Source organism: Leptonychotes weddellii, chromosome 5 (assembly GCF_054177405.1).
Source record: "Leptonychotes weddellii isolate Sample4059 chromosome 5, ASM5417740v2, whole genome shotgun sequence".
Lineage (NCBI taxonomy): Eukaryota > Metazoa > Chordata > Mammalia > Carnivora > Phocidae > Leptonychotes > Leptonychotes weddellii.
In genome coordinates this window covers 116,867,927-116,884,948 of record NC_138373.1, presented here as the reverse complement: position 1 = coordinate 116,884,948, position 17,022 = coordinate 116,867,927, and the positions used below count along the sequence as shown (strand labels likewise).

General features: G+C 39.0%; 1 protein-coding gene across 1 annotated transcript in view; it reads right to left on the bottom strand.

Annotated features, from left to right (window-relative positions):
• FRS2 (fibroblast growth factor receptor substrate 2) overlaps nucleotides 1-16,316 on the bottom strand; it is a 106,505-nt gene extending 90,189 nt beyond the window's left edge. Inside the window, exon 1 of the mRNA XM_081822051.1 lies at nucleotides 16,143-16,316. The gene's annotated coding sequence lies outside the window, so the exon portion shown is untranslated. The remainder of the gene's footprint in view (nucleotides 1-16,142) is intronic.
• Nucleotides 16,317-17,022: the final 706 nt, after the last annotated feature.

Below are 17,022 nucleotides of genomic sequence, written 5' to 3'. Positions count from 1 at the left end.
AGCATTATTATGTGGAGTTTACGTATCTTGACATTTACAAAGAAAAAGGACAAGAATGTTATCAATTGACAATTTTCATTTTTATTCTATATTTATTACTAAACTATTCATTATGTTCAAGAGTGTCTGAGATACTTGATACACTCAATTAAAGAGTACTGCTTAAAAAAAAAAGTACTGCTAATCGTAACATTAATTATAATCAAATCAAAGTCAGGGATTAACAACTACACAAATGAATATTTAAATTCATATCAGTGGTTCCAATCCTGAGTCAAGGACCACCTAACGTAAAACTGAGAGTTCCTTAAGCTATTTTCAAGATTTAAAAATAGCCTAATAGTCTCATATACTATCTGAAATACAGCTTCCTATGCTAACTAAAACAATTAAATTTCTTTTTGGAGGGCTGGAATTAAAACTCAAAGTGGTAACACCAATTATCTCATAGTGATCAGAAGCCTTGGTTGTAGTGATAAAAACAGAAAACCCAATGAATTATTGTGTAATACATGTATTTTATTTTGTGGCAAACATTTTTGGATTCTAACATCTGGAAATTAATGGACATAGAGTATTTTAGGTTTTTCTTTTTTCTTTTTTTTTTTTTACTGTTCTAAAAAAGCAAAATGCAGGGCGCCTGGGTGGCTCAGTTGGTTAAGCGACTGCCTTCGGCTCAGGTCATGATCCTGGAGTCCCGGGATCGAGTCCCGCATCGGGCTCCCTGCTCGGCGGGGAGCCTGCTTCTCCCTCTGACCCTCCCCCCCTCATGTGCTCTCTGTCTCTCTCATTCTCTCTGTCTCAAATAAATAAATAAAATCTTTAAAAAAAATTAAAAAGCAAAATGCAAACTAAAAGTACATACCAGACTCTAAAAGGTGACAAAACATTTATCAGGAAAAGGTTTATGTGTTCTGGGTGAGCACAGAAAGACACCTATGAATTATAAGAAAATATCCTTTTCTTTAAATCCTAATGGCTCAACTGATGCTTCAGGAAATAACAAGTAATGACATGGATAAATATGACTGGTCTGATCCCAAACTATGAAGGAAATTTAATAGGAGGAAAAGCAAAGTTTATGTCTGTGTTCTCCACTCCATTTTTCCCCTTTAAGTTTTTTATTTCACAATTTCCTCAGCAGTTACAACACTGCAAGATTTTAGCCATACTTCTCACATATACACATCCAATATAAAATAAAACAAATGATTATAAGCCTAATTTTCACCTGGGTATGCGCTCTCATTTTTTTTTTTTACAGAGTTAGTACAAAACAAATACTAAAGTGCAAAGTAAAACTAGGACCCGCGATGTGGAGTAACTACAAAAACACTATCCCCAAGCATGACCTGAAGACCACTCAAGTGTACTCGCTGAACTGGCTAAATCAGATGACCTGAAAGGCATTGGGCACCTGCACAGCAGGTATGAGGACGTGCTATGTTTGAACCTATACATGGGTCAGGTACAAATCCTGGACTCTATCACTTATTATCTGTCTGACCTCGGGAATGTTACTCAACTCTCTGAGGCCTCAGCTTTCTCATCTATAAAATGGAAGTAAGGGGCACCTGGGTGGCGCAGTTGGTTAAGCGTCTGCCTTCGGCTCAGGTCATGATCCCAGGGTCCTGGGATCGAGCCCTGCATCAAGCTCCCTGCTCCGCAGGAAGCCTGCTTCTCCCTCTGCCTCTGCCCCTCCGCTCATGTTCTCTCTACCCCCCCCCAAATAACTAAATAAACAAAATATTTTTTAAAAAAATAAAATAAAATAAAATGGAAGTAAGAATAATAATTCACTAGAAACTCTTCTAACAGGCCTCTATTTCATCGTAACTTACAGAAATAAAGCTCTCCAATCCCTCCAAAAATCACTCCCTGATGCCCACCATGGGCTGACCACTTGCACCTGTAGAATCTTCTAAGTAGACCACTTTCTTAGTATGTCCCCACCCTTCCACTCTCACCCAATGAGCTGGACACTTAACAAGAGCCAGCTGTTTCTGACAGGTTATGGGTGTGAAAGGGGTTGTTTTCTCTGAAAATTATGTTGAGAAGTTTAAAAAGATTCAAAGGCTAATTATTTTTTAAAAAGTTATTATGGAATTAGGTGTATGTAAAACAGCTTTAGAAGAATAAGGAAAAAGGCATAAAACCATAGAAAGATTTTATAGAACACACTGAAAAATACCTTAAATTCTCTCTTCTGTAGGAAAGGGATACTGTTAGGATATCCAATAGATAATGCCTCCTGGGTGCAGATTATGCTAAAAAGACAATCCAGATATTTTTTTAAAGATTTATTTATGTATTTTAGAGAAAGAGAGAGAGCAAGTGGGAGTAAGGGGGAGAGGGAGAGAGGGAAACTTAAGCAGACTCCACACTGAGTGCAGAGTACAACATGGGGCTTGATCTCAGGACCCTGAGATCATGACCTGAGTCAAATCCAAGAGTCAGACGCTCAACCAACTATGCCACCCAGGTACTCCTAGACAATCCAGATTTCTAATCAAAGGACCCATCCACAAAGAAAAACAATGACGCTGTAGAGGAAAAAAAAAAAACGGTGAAGGAATGTAGTGTATATTCAAAGTAATATTACAAATAATGTATCATTTATTTATGATTCCCTGCTAACCAATTTTCTCAATTATCTACTCCACATCACATATGAGATCTTCATATCTAGCTACCCCCAAAAAAATTTATGGGAAAATTGTGAAGACTAAATAAAGTACTTGCACAGTGCATGGCACTTAGTAACATTCAACTAAAAACTTCTGCTTTACTTTAAGGGTTTTGTTATTACCCTGATGGTCTACTGCTCTAAGAATATAATATTGCTGTCTTCTAAAACATCCAGAAAAGTAAAAGGCGTACAACTTCCTTGTATCATGATTTTTTTATATTCATGCACATTATATATACCCCATACATTATTGGTCATATTAATTTCTGTGGTGGCCATTAAAAAAGTGAAGATATTTAATACTAATGAATGCCCCAGGAGACTGTACAGAGTCCCCAGGATTATACTTAACCACAAGGATAACATCACAATAATGCATTAACATGTCTGCATGACCGTGCACTTAAAGCTGACAAGAACATAGGAAAAATGATTGAGGTGCCAGTGTGGTACCATTGGAGGGGGCAGCCATTCTCTGATGAGGGAACAGACGGGGGAAAGGTCAAGGATCCAGACCGAGGACAGTAACTAAGAGATAATGGCAGAGACCAAAGAGAAGCATGCAGAAACTGGCAATCATTTGGCAGGTAACAAACCTGCCAACTAAGGAGGCTACAGTTAAGGTAAAGAGAAAGATCTGGTGATTCAACCTCTTGCTCAGAACTGTTGAACACTAACAGATATTAAAATGCTTTTCTAAATTACTTAAAAGCAAAATCACATTTTTAAAAGTTCATGTCATTCTGACATTACAATCAATTTTCCTCTTCAAGGAAAAAAAATGTTACATAAAGAACAGCACTCTAAAATTAGAACAATGAAGTACCTTTTTTACTTTATTCAATTGCAGGGGGAGGGTCAGGGAAGTAACACTAATATTCGATCTAAGAAGGATACAGTGAAACAGTACTAGTAATACTATCCTCTTGAGAAGCAATTTGACCAAATGTTTCAAGACTAATAAACCTTCATATCCTTTGCCCCAATATCACACATCCGGGAATCTGCCCTAAGGAAATAACTAAAAATATGAAGAAATCTATAGGCTCAAAGGTGTTTTCTGCAACATTTCTTATAATAGTGAAAAGTACGATGATAACAGAAAATATTTAATATAACACTGTTAAAAAAAGCAAACAAATGGGGCGCCTGGGTGGCTCAGTTGGTTAAGCGACTGCCTTCGGCTCAGGTCATGATCCTGGAGTCCCAGGATCGAGTCCCGCATTGGGCTCCCTGCTGAGCAGGGAGTCTGCTTCTCCCTCTGACCCTCCTCCCTCTCATGCTCTCTCTCTATCATTCTCTCTCTCTCAATAATAAATAAAAATCTTTAAAAAAAAAAAAAAAGCAAACAAAATTGAGCATATACTAAAAATATGACATAAAACATCATATGAAAAAGGCTGAAAAAAACTCCAAACTGATGACTATTAGAATGGTGGTTTCAAAATATGTTTTCTTCCATTGTCTAACATTTCTGAAATGTTATTTTACTTTTAGAATTAAAACAAATTATATTTTTAAAATATGTACCTCAAAAGATTACATACTGTATTATTTCATTCACACATTATTCTCATAATGGCAAAACTAGTGTTGGGTAGGGTTGTGAATACATAGAGGTAGCACTAGGGAATTCTGTGGTAATGGAACAGTTCTGAATCTTGATTATTGTAGTTACACAAAAGTATACATGGGCTAAAACTGTACAGAACTATACACATACACAGAAATGCAGATTTTTAAAAAAAAAAGGTGAGATCTGTACATGGTCTGTAGTCTAGTCTGTAGTCTAGTTAACAGTAATGTACCAATTTCAACTTCCTGGTTTTCATACTGTATGACAGCTACATAAGATGTCACCATTGGGGAAACTGAGTGAGGAATATATAGGACACTACTATTTTTGCAACTTCCTATGAGTCTCTACCTCAAAATAAAAGTTTTTTAAAAAAAATACATATGCTTGCAAATATATTATGCTTTTTTTGAGGGGGTGGGAGATGGAGGAATGTAAAATGAGCCATGATATATAGAACTTCCAAGACACTACTACATATTAACTATGCACAAAACCACATATGAGGCAAATAGCAGTCTTTAGATTGAACCATAACTTACTTAGGTCAGGCTTTAATAAAAGGCTTCAATTTAAATGGAAGTATCAGTCAATTTTCAGAATATACTTAACTGAATAGTTCTGAATCTCAAACTTTATACTTACATATTCCATTAAGCAATAGCCCTCAGAATCCTCTCTCTTGCCAGAAAAGTCTAAACAGATATAAACATGATTTTCTTACATATATTCAGTTTAAATATATAAATGACTAATACAGACAAAGGATATAATAGTTCATGACCTCTAGTTTGTGCTACATGACTGCAACCACATCCATCTTAATCCTCCATTTTAACCTCAATGCCTAGCATGGTTCTTGATACCTACTGGGTTCCCAAGAACTATTTACTGACTCAATCAGTGAATGAATTCATGTTCTAGCCAAGATTCAATGCGCAAGTCCCTCCAGCTTTAACCAAGAACGGGAGATAAAAATTAAGAGGAAAGGGGCGCCTGGGTGGCTCGGTCGTTAAGCATCTGCCTTCGGCTCAGGTCATGATCCCAGGTCCTGGGATCGAGCCCTGCATCGGGCTCCCTGCTCCGCGGGAAGCCTGCTTCTCCCCCTTCCACTCCCCCTGCTTGTGTTCCCTCTCTCGCTGTGTCTCTCTCTGTCAAATAAATAAATAAAATCTTTAAAAAAAAAAAAAAAGTAGGAGGAAAGAGGAAAATAGGCATGAATTTGGCTACGGCCCAGCTTCTACCCATTCACCAGGTCAAAAGATTACATTAACCAACACTTCATCCTACTTTATCAATACAAAAAGTGACCTTAGGAAAACCTTGAATCATTTCCTCTGTTCACCTAAGTCTTAAAAGAATTGTTTAATAATTAGAAAAAGAATTGAACTAATATCAGAAAATCCACCTCACTAATCTTTATCACCTAATGTTTTCAAGGAAACCAAATTTTCTTTGTTATAGGCAAATACATCAATTTTTTATCTGAAAAATCTTAGCTAGAGTTATGCAAAGCATCAAAAACCCCTTCCACACAAGCTCTAAGCTCTCAATGATCATATGTACATAATTATACATTATATATATATATATCTATATGTATATATAAACATAAAATACATAAATAACACAATTACAATAGAACTACTACCTTATAAGACACCTGTCAGACAGCAACTCATGTCTATGTTGCTGGGTTTTTTTAAAGATTTTATTTATTTATTTGACAGAGAGAGAGAGCACAAGCAGGGGGGAGTGGCAGACAGAGGAAGAGGGAGAAGCAGGCTCCCCACTGAGCAGGGAGCCTGACATGGGGCTTGATCCCAGGACCCTGGAGTCATGACCTGAGCCGAAGGCAGACGCTTAACCAACTGAGCCACCCAGGCACCCTTATGTTACATTTATTCATTCAAAAGTCCAAGGTACTGACAGTGTACAGACCATGCCCTTAGATTACACTCTATCTAGTAACCTAAAAGGCAAGCATAGCTAGTAAAAAGAATCAAGAAAACCAGGGTTTGAATTCCAATGCCACCTCTTATTAGCTATGTCTCTTGAGTCTTTATTTCCAGAACTTTAAAATAAAATCATAAAATATAAAAATGCTTGGCAAACTAGAAGGCCCCATACAAATGTAAGGTATAGTACTGTACTTAGTTTTCATCAAGAAAAAATAAAACACTAGGATACCTCCCTACAGGTTATTTATTAGTTGTAAGGGGAAAAAAAGTAACTATACAGTAAATAAACCAGATTAACACCTTGAGCAAAATTTAAGAAAACAGGATACTAACCTCCAGGGGTTTATTTATAAGCTCCAACCTATACAATTTTAAAGTACTATTAAAAATCACTCTGCACGGGCGCCTGGGTGGCTCAGTTGGTTAAGCGACTGCCTTCAGCTCAGGTCATGATCCCAGGGTCCTGGGATAGAGTCCCACATCGGGCTCCCTGCTCTGCGGGAAGCCTGCTTCTCCCTCTCCCACTCCCCCTGCTTGTGTTCCCTCTCTCGCTGTGTCTCTCTCTGTCAAATAAATAAATAAAATCTTTAAATTAAAAAAAAAATCACTCTGCAAAATTAATACAGCAAAACAAACAGCAGAATCATATCTGCAAAGACTTCAGATATTGGAATTATCAGAGACAAAGTATAAAATAAGTACATTTAATAGGTTTTTAAGAAATAAAAGACAGCTTGAGAACACGACCAAGAAAAAAGTGTAAGACTACCAAAAAATAATAAAAATAAAGCAGTCTTAAAAAGGAACTACATGAAACTTCTAAAAATAAAAATAGTAAATAAAATTTTTAAAAACTCAATGAACATGCTACAACATGGATGAACCCTGAAGACATTATGCTAAGTGAAATAAGCCAGACACAGAAGGACAAATAGTATATAATCCACTTACATGAGGTACCTAGAATAGTCAAATTCATAGAAAAAGAACGTAACATAGTTCTTGCCAGGGGCTTGGTGGAGGGGACAATGGGAAATTATTGTTTAATGGGCACAGATTTCAGTTCGTGATGATAAAAAAAAGTTGTGGGGATGGAGAGCGGTGATAGTGAATGTACTTAACGTCACTGAACTGAACACTTTCAAGTGGTTTAAAGTGGTAAATTCTACTTATGTATATTTTACTATAAAAATGAATATAATAGTTACAACAAAGTGGAAAAATTTTTTTAAATTCAATAAACTAATTGAACACAGCTCAAGCAAGAATTAGTTAACCGAGGGGCACCTGGGTGGCTCAGTCGGTTAAGTGTCTGCCTTCGGCTCAGGTCATGATCCTGGGGTCCTGGGATGGAGCCCCGCGTCAGGCTCCCTGCTCAGCGGGAAGTGTGCTTGCTTCTCCCTCTCCCACTCCCCCTGCTTGTGTTCCCTCTCTAGCTGTGTCTCTCTCTGTCAAATAAATAAATAAAACCTTAAAAAAAAAAAAGAATTAGCTAACTGGAGGAAAGGATCTAATTATCCAGAACACAACACAGAAAGGTAAAAAAAAAATGAAAAATATGAAGACAGGTTAAGAGGCATGGAGGGTAGAGTAAGAAGACCTACTTCAAATACAAGTTCAGATAAAAAATATAGAAGGTAAAATTTGAGGAGAAAATGGCCAAAAGTTCTCCAAAACTGTTGAAAGACACCAATCGTCAGATTCCATGGCCTAGTGAATTCCAAGCATGATAAATAAAAAGAAATCAACTTCTAGACATATCAAAATGAAAGTGTGGAAAACAGATTCTTTTTTTTTTTTTTATTTGACAGAGAGATAGCACAAGTAGGCAGAGCAGCAGGCAGTGGGAGAGGGAGAAGCAGGCTCTCTGCTGAGCAGGGAGCCCGACGCAGGGCTCGATCCCAGGAGCCTGGGATCATGACCTGAGCCGAAGGCAGACGCTTAACCGACTGAGCCACCCAGGCGCCCCTGGAAAACAGATTCTAAATATTCTAAATATTTATATAATAAAAGAATGACAATTAGATGGATCACAGAGTTTTCAACAGCAATAAAAGCCAGAAGAGAATGGAATAAGATCTATAAGGAACAAAGGAAAAAAATAACTGCTAACATAGAATGCATACTCAGAAAAACCTATCTTCAGGAATGAGACTTAGATAAAGATATTTTCAAACAAATGAAAAGTTTTCCAACAAAAGACCCTCACTAAAGAAAATTCTAAAGGATATATTTCAGGCAGAGAGAAAATGATCTTAGATCCCAAACAAGAGGTCTGAGATGCAAATGAAAATGATGAGCAAAGACACTTGTAAATGCAGAGGCAAATTAAAGCAACAGTGTTTAAAACGGTAATAATATCGGGCGCCTGGGTGGCTCAGTTGGTTAAGCGACTGCCTTCGGCTCAGGTCATGATCCTGGAGTCCCCGGATCGAGTCCCGCATCAGGCTCCCTGCTCTGCGGGGAGTCTGCTTCTCCCTCTGACCCTCCCCTCTCTCATGTTCTCTCTCTCTCATTCTCTCTGTCTCAAATAAATAAATGAAATCTTTAAAAAAAAAAAAACAAAACGGTAATAATATCTAATTTGTTGGGATTGAGGGAAAACAAAAATAAAGGAAAACTACATAAAGTTTAACTTCCAAACTGGAAGAGAGAAGGAAATGAAATTTTCTTTAATTCGTGAAAATTAAAAGGAAAAGGGAATGATTAACAACAAAATTTAGATGGTGGTTTCTTAGAAGGAAGCGTGTCAGAGAAGAACACAAGTGGTAAGGAGCATAAACTGACTTCAAAGATACTGGCAATGTTCTAGATTTCAAGCTAGTTGGTGGTAATTCATTTTACAATTGTTTAAATTGTACATTCAGTATACTGTATGCTTTTGTAATAAAAGTAAAATTTTAAAATCAACACAAGAAAAAAATCAAATAGTGATCACTCTCTAAAAATCTAGAATACTTCACAAACTTTGGTCTTAAAAATTGAAACAATAGGGGCGCCTAGGTGGAGCGGTCGGTTAAACCTCTGACTCTTGGTTTTGGCTCAGGGTGGTGAGATCAAGCCTCGCGTGGGGCTGCACAAGCATGGAGTCTGTTTAGAGTTTCTCTCTCCCTCTCCCTTTGTCCCCCTCCCCCCAACATGTGCATACCAGCACACACATGCTCTCTCTCTCAAATAAGTAAATATTTTTTAAAAATTGAAACAATAAAAATATTATTTCATTTAAGAAATACTTATCGAGGGCCTAATTTTGCCTGTAACTGAGCTGAGGGGTGGCATGAAGATTTCTAATCTCCCTTCTCCGCGTCTTCCTAACCCTTGAGAGCAGTACCGTCTAGTACAGTACAGTACTCACTGGCCATAAGTGGGACTATTCACATTTAAATTAACTAAAACCAAGTAAAATTTCAAATTTAGTTCCTCTGTAACACCAGACACATTTTAAGTGCTCAGTAGCCATATGAGGGCCACTAGATTGAATAGCACAAATATAGAACATTTCCATTATTACAGAAAGTTCAATTAGACACTGCTGCTGTGTTTTTTATAACACTAGAAATATATTGATAATTGAATAATCTTAAATACAAAAGAACACCTTAAAATTGATTAAATCTCCTTTTAAAGGCATTTTATTTCTATGAAACTGCAGCTCCTTCGTAGTATTCAAAACAGTTTGCTGTTTGTTAAAAACATATAAAAGTGTCAATAATTGTCCACCATCCTGTGTCCCACCAAAAACCATCAGAACACAGCATTTTTTTTAATGAGCCAAAATTAAACAGTTAAGCACAGTGCCCCTGAACTGTAATACAAGCCATGTCATAGAGATACGAAAATCCACAGGATGAACGTATTGCCCCTTCTTGGGGGCACCAATTTTAGTTGACTTTAAAACACTGTTTTACATCTACATAAAATAGCAAAACATGAAATTCATGTGATTTTTTAAAATAAAACCCTATAGGAATCATGAAATTTTCTACTTATAGCAGGACACTTTGGGCTACCTCTCCAGACTTACGAGCATACCATTCATTTCTGCCAATAGGAGTATTTTGGAGGAAAAATGTAAGCATTGTTAAAATAAATGAATTCTATATGATTCTCTTATTTACCAGAAACAATGATATACAACAAAACTCTGTAAAACAATAACATCCTTAATATCTAAAGCAGCAAACCTCCAGTCGCCTTTAAAATTAAAAGACAGAGGGCCTAAACTACTTCAGCCTAATCTGAAATTTTGCTTTAGGCATTCTAACACATATTCAGTATTTCTATAGCACTCCCAATTTTTAAAATTACCTAACCAAAAACACTAAAAGGAAACAAATGTTAAGCCTTACTTTAACAGTCATTTAGGCTAGGTCTGCACCTTAAATTTTCTGCACCACCCCCCCAACGCTGCTAAGTGAACGAGGGAGTCAAAATGCTTCTCATCTAGACAACTGAATGCAATTTCAATAGCACTTATGCTAATAATTGGTTTATGTCCCCAGGAGGACTTCTGTGGCTCCACTTACATAACCCATTATGCAAAGTGCTGAACTATTCTTTCTCTAGAAAGCATTTTGAATACTGATATTTGTACAAGGTTTACTTGCTTTATTAAATAAAAAAGCTTTTCTTGCTCTAGCTTCAAAGATCTTCCCTGCAGAAGAGGTGAAAAGGAAAGCCAGTTTCTACTACTTCACTATGTCAAAGGCCAGTTATTTATCTTGTTGGCTAATCAACAGAGTAATGACTTACAGCAGCACCCCCAGGCAGTCTCCTCCCCCCCCCACCAGTTCACCAGTTTCCTCTTGGGACTCTGGTTGAGAAATACAGCCTTAAATAATTTGAAGCAACTTGTTTGTACTGAAAATAATCTGAACTGCTCCTTGAAAGTCTTAATGTAAAACATGACAACATTAAATTAATTCAGCAGTGATGAGAATCAAAATACAGTTCCTATAGGGTAACAGAAGGGTAGAATGTACCCTCAAACCTAACTTGACTATGTATAACATATTAGATGAGTAATCTCCCCCAATTCCCTGGTTCTGTTTAAGCCAAGATTTTCAGAATTCACAGAACCATAATCTTAAAAACAAAACTGGGGGACCAGCACAGAGTTGCCAACTTTTATTTTGCCAAGAACATTTAAAAAGAAAATAACTACCAATTACCACCACCATTATTTCATAAAATAACTAATATGCTTACATCAAAAATGGTAAAAGACAGTTTTAGAAAAAAATAATACCTTTTAAATTCAACAGAGTTAGCTTTATGAAAAGCTAACTCATTCTCATTTCAGACAAGTGAAAACTCTGTCATGGACTGACACCTCTCCATAGTCCAGCACTGGGGAACCACAGGTCTAAGCAGCTAACTCCCACTTGGAAAAAGAAAACAACAGTAGGACATGCCCAAACCAAATATTAACCTATTCAATAATGAGGAAGTAGAGGCTTGAAGAGGTTTAGTGACTCTCCCAACATCTCGGACAAAGAATTTTGACACAGGTCTGTCTAATCCCAGAGTCAGAATTACTAACCATTATGCTAAGTTTCCTCTAATATTCTTTCAGTGGTATAAAGATCCATCCTAATCCAGTCACCTTTGTGACCAATGACAACTGAGGAATTTCCAAGACAGCTGGCTAGAGGTGTACTTCCCTGGCCATCACTCAGACCGAAGCTAAATGGAACTCCTGACCTTTGCCTCATTAATACCAGGCTCACTGCAACTAAGCCAACCAGCCCAGACAAAGCACACACAAAAACCCCCTGCCTCCGACAAGACTGACGCAGGACTCTCAGGACATTCCCAAGAGCCTGTGATATAGTAAAAAACATATTTCTCAGAAACAAAAGGAATGTATTAATTCTCAAGAAGGAAATAAACCCTTCCCTGGTAACTCAGTCTAAAAATAATAAACCTGCCCTCAAAAAGTTACAACTCTCAGCCTCATTCTGCAAACTATTACACATTAATACACAGGTTCCCCATATTTAAATATCAAACAGAAAACTACATGAAATTCCATAAGTCTATAGTCCTTAGTTTCCAAATAAAAATACGTAGTTTTTATATATGTATCATTACATGACGGAAAAAAGTACCTTATCATTCCATCCCTCTAGGATAATCAGAACATTAAAGACAAAACTACCTGTGTTAATCAAAAGTACTTATAAAAGAGAGTTGGAAGAAAATAATGTAATTAAATACCATTTTCCATGAAAGGCACTATTAGCAGCCAGTAGGAATAGGAGACAAAAATTATATTTGGATATTCAAAGGCTTTTGATATTAAAACCAAAATTGAAAGTCATAAATATGAATAAATAGAATACCTATCAGAGATCTGCTTCCAAATCCTCACGTATCACTTGCCAACAAATGCCCAAAAGAAACGACTAAACAGCTCTTAAGTAACTAAAGCCTAACACTCTGGAACCAGTGAGTCTGAAATAGTTCATCCTCCATGAAATGGGGTAATGACAGCATAATATCCTTGCCTGCAAAGGCAAGAAAATTTTATTTCCCAACTGGATTTTCAATGATCAGATTCTTTGTACTCCATCTGAATCTGCGATGGGAGGGAGCAGAATACAGTACAGACTATCTCTTCCTTCTGTTTTAAACAGATGCCATCTAAAATAAAGGTTCATTTTTCTCTTTCCTTGTAAACTCCCTCTCAGCTCTTTCATCTCTTTATACAGATTCAACCAGTACATCCATTTGTATCACTCTCTACACCCATGTTTAATATATGCCTAGTACTGACCTCTCTCACGGACTACAAACCCATATTTCCAAAAGCCTCTGGGCAATTCCAGTGTTTTGCAAATATATAAAAAACTCAACATATTCAAAACTGATATTCTGCACCTCCTTGCCTGTGTTTCTAGTAATAGCACTACCATCACCATCACCTACACTTAAAATGAATGTAATTTTCAACTTCCAGTTTCTCCAAACCTTTCCCAACAATCCCTCCTCCACCCACTCTATCTCAATGCCACTGCCCTTGCCCTGTGTGGATACTATACTGAAAGCTGGCTTTCTACAACAAATCATTTCACATACTACACTATTAGACCTAGTAGTTTCTCAATACCTCCTAAATGTTGAACTCCTAAATACAGCATTTAAACATGCTCCTCAATCCAGACCCACTTAAAATTTCAAACCTCATCTCTTATTTCCAAAAATGAACCCTATATTCTAAGAAACCTGTCCACTAACTTTTCTGTGTATACAGTGAACTTTCCCACCTCCACCCTTGTGCTTACATCACTCCCTTTATTTGAAAAGCCTTCATCCACCTACTCCCGACCCCTAAATTCTTGTTTTAGAAAAGTCTTACCCTCTGCAATGTGAAACTCAGGCTACCAGTTTATTGAAAGGTAGCATGATATCGTGGAAATGCACAGGCTTTGGCACCAGGTGGACGTGGATTCAGACTGAGGCTCAGCTACTTAATATACTTGAGCATTGCCCTCCTTATTTATTAAGAAAGATGCTTATATGTCGTTGTGAAGCTCAGAAAATGTATAGAAAGCAACTAGCACAGAGCATGATGCTAAGTGCTCAATAGCTTCAGAGTATTTTTTACCTCCACCACCTTCCACTTTTTAGCTGATTACTCCAGTTAAAAATGAACTCATTTTCCTTTCATATAACTCCAAACTTTAGGTCAAACCACTCACACAGTAAGTATTTACATATTTTTATGTAAATATCTTACATCCCCTTCTAGATTTCAAATTCCTAAAGACCAAATACTTAATCTTTGTACCGTATAATGCCTAACAGTGCTTTTCATGAAACACACAACGCCCACCTACAATGAAAAAACTTTGTAATATGCCTAAGCAATACAATTTACCTCTTCATGATTTCTGATACACCTTAGAAAATTATTGCCAAAACATGAATTTTAACGTTATGGCTGTATATTTGTTCCTACACAGTTGCCCAACATAGCTTGATGCCTAACACAGCAAAAATTCAGTACCCATTGACTTGAATAATACAATAAAATTTACAATGCAAATATTCAGTATCTATTGAATGGACTTGAACATAATAAAATTTACAGTGCCTAAGGGTACCTGAAATTCCCCGATTACCTTTTTCTGCTCTTACAATTCTTGAAATATTTCCCTTCAAAACACATTAGCTATCATACTCTATGTATGGATCCATAATCATATCTAACTGACTCCTTTTGCAGATTGTCTCGATTCAAAATTCCAATCATAAGCTCTAAACAATTAAGTACTTCAAACAGCTAAGAATCTACAGTTTCCATCTAAATCTAAAAGGTGGGCAACTAACCTTCCCTCCACAATTTTTTCCAGAGACTTTAAAAATCAACCACCCTTTGACCACAGTCAGTAAAGGAATAAAAGAAACAATTTTTAAGAAGTCATCCACCCTTTGCCTGCTGAAAATCAACAACACTGAAATAAATTTTCTTTTGCAAAGGAGAGCTCACTTACCACTGAACTTACCACTTCAGTCTATTTTCCCTAATGCATGACATTACCTCCCCTTCCAGTAGTGGGAGGAGATAGAATGAGGTAAGTACCCAAAAAACTACAGTATAAGTCCTAATATAAGCACAAGATGAGAAATGCAGTTACGTGCCACTGGTTTCACAAAGGTGGTTTGTATATACGACAGTCACAACCTGCAGTAACCGCACTCTCTTGTGATCATAATTTAAAAATCACTATTAAATGTGGAAAGCTCTCATCGCCTACAAACCTTCCAGCAGTGTACTACCTGAAATCTGTTCACTAAAAAAACTACCTACATCACTTTCTCCTCTAGGAAATTCTCAATTTATCCGAGGTAAACACTTCAAAATATAGGTTCACACACACACACATACATACACACACACACACACACACACCACCTCTGTCCACCTGTGTGAACCTCTGCATTGCAGCACAACTCTAACAGTAGAGGGAACCTCTAAGGAGTTACTGTGAAAAATTTTTCTTTAAAAGTTAAGGAAAATGACAGGTCCAAATATGAAGGTATACAAACTTCGGAGAAGAGGGGGTACAAATAATTCTCCAACCCTCCGTAATCAATTCGTGCAATAACCGCAGAATGAACTCGCCATTCAACTGTGACTTCAGATGGCCACCAAAATTAGGAGTGCATATTACAGAATGGCATCCTTTTTTTAGGTCTGCAAGAAAATAAGGGAACTTAACTACTGATTTTCCTCAAGCAAGCTGTTTTTCTAAATGACTTCAGCAACAGCTTGAGCAAGCTTTCCAGGGAGTAAAGATCATGGGAGGCACGCCGGTGCCACACTGATCTACGTATCCAGAACCGGTCCTGAGCGCAGTCCAAATCGATCTCCGGGCAACCCCTAGGCGGGTCTGGATGAAAAGCTTTGCAAAAGATCCCCGGCATCTACACACGCATCGCCCAGCCCTGGGACTGAGAAGACTACACCCCTGGGACCCGGGCTAATTACTGACCCGAGGACAGACCCGGAGGACGCGAAAGTCGGGAACTGGAGCCCAAGACTGAGTCTGGTGTCCAGGTTCCCAACCCCAGGTCGACAGAGAAAACCAAATCCGGGAGGCAACGCGAAGATTTAGGGGAGCAGAAAAGAGGAGGTCGGACGGACCGAGGCCCAGCCCATCCCCACTCTCAAGTCCCAACGGCTACAACAGCTCCAGGAACCCCCTCCCCGGCTCCGCCCCGCCCACCCCAAGGCCCCGCCGCCCGCTCCTTCCCGCCCGGCGGACTCGGCGAGGAGGTCGGCGGTGGACAAGCCCCTTCCCCGCACCCCGACAGCCGAGCCCGCAGCGTAGAGCGGGCAGCGGGGGCCCGAGAGCACAAGCCCTGACGCGGCCCGCGGCCGTCCGGGTGTGCTCCTCCGGCCACTCACCGTCGGCCTGGGCGCTGGGAGGAGGCAGGCGCGGGTCGGCCGCCGCGGACCCCCGGGCTCCAACCCGGGCAGTAGCCCCTACTCGGAGCCGATCGAGGCTCAGCAGCTGTGCCTACAAGGCCTCTCTCCGGCCCGAACCTTGGAAAAGCACTTCCGGGGAAGCGGGGGAGGGAAGCGTTTTGGCACCGGAACTGCTCGCGGGCGGGAGCTGCCAGGGCCTCCCAGGCGGGGCGGGGCGGGGCGGGGCCTCTCCCGCTGAGCGCCGTAAAGCCGCCCCCAGACTCGTCACTAACCCTTTCTGCCCCGAGGCCTCTCGGATCTCCAGGCAACGGCTGCGTCCCTTACTGCTCTTCCAGTTAGTCCACTCCAGCCACCTAATTTTACGGACCAGGAAACCGAGGATCGGAGAATTTGGGTGCAAGGATCCGGCGTATACAGCCGGCCTCCCGACTCTCCAGTATGCTCTCCACTCCAGTCCGCCTCCTTTAAAAATAGAGATAGTTGACATTTACTGAACGCTTACTGCGCGACAGGCACTGTATTACGCGCTTCGGATGCTTAACTCGGTCAATCATCCCCATACCCCTTGAGGTTGTTATTCTTATCTGTATCTTGCAGAGAAGGAGGCCGGTCAAAGATACCAAACCCAATACCACAAACAGTGGCTCTCGATTTTAACTTGTGTTGTGTGTATAAATCTCATCTAGCCCTAACAAGATTTTTAAGCTCTTTAAGAGCAGGAGGCAAATTATATTCCTATACTTGGAATTTGAACAGAAGCCAAGAGCCAGGAGATTCTGGAATCTTATTGCCTGCATCCTGTTATGTACTTTTACTTTTTCACCTTGAGCAAGTTGCTTGACTTCTTTAAGCCTCGGTT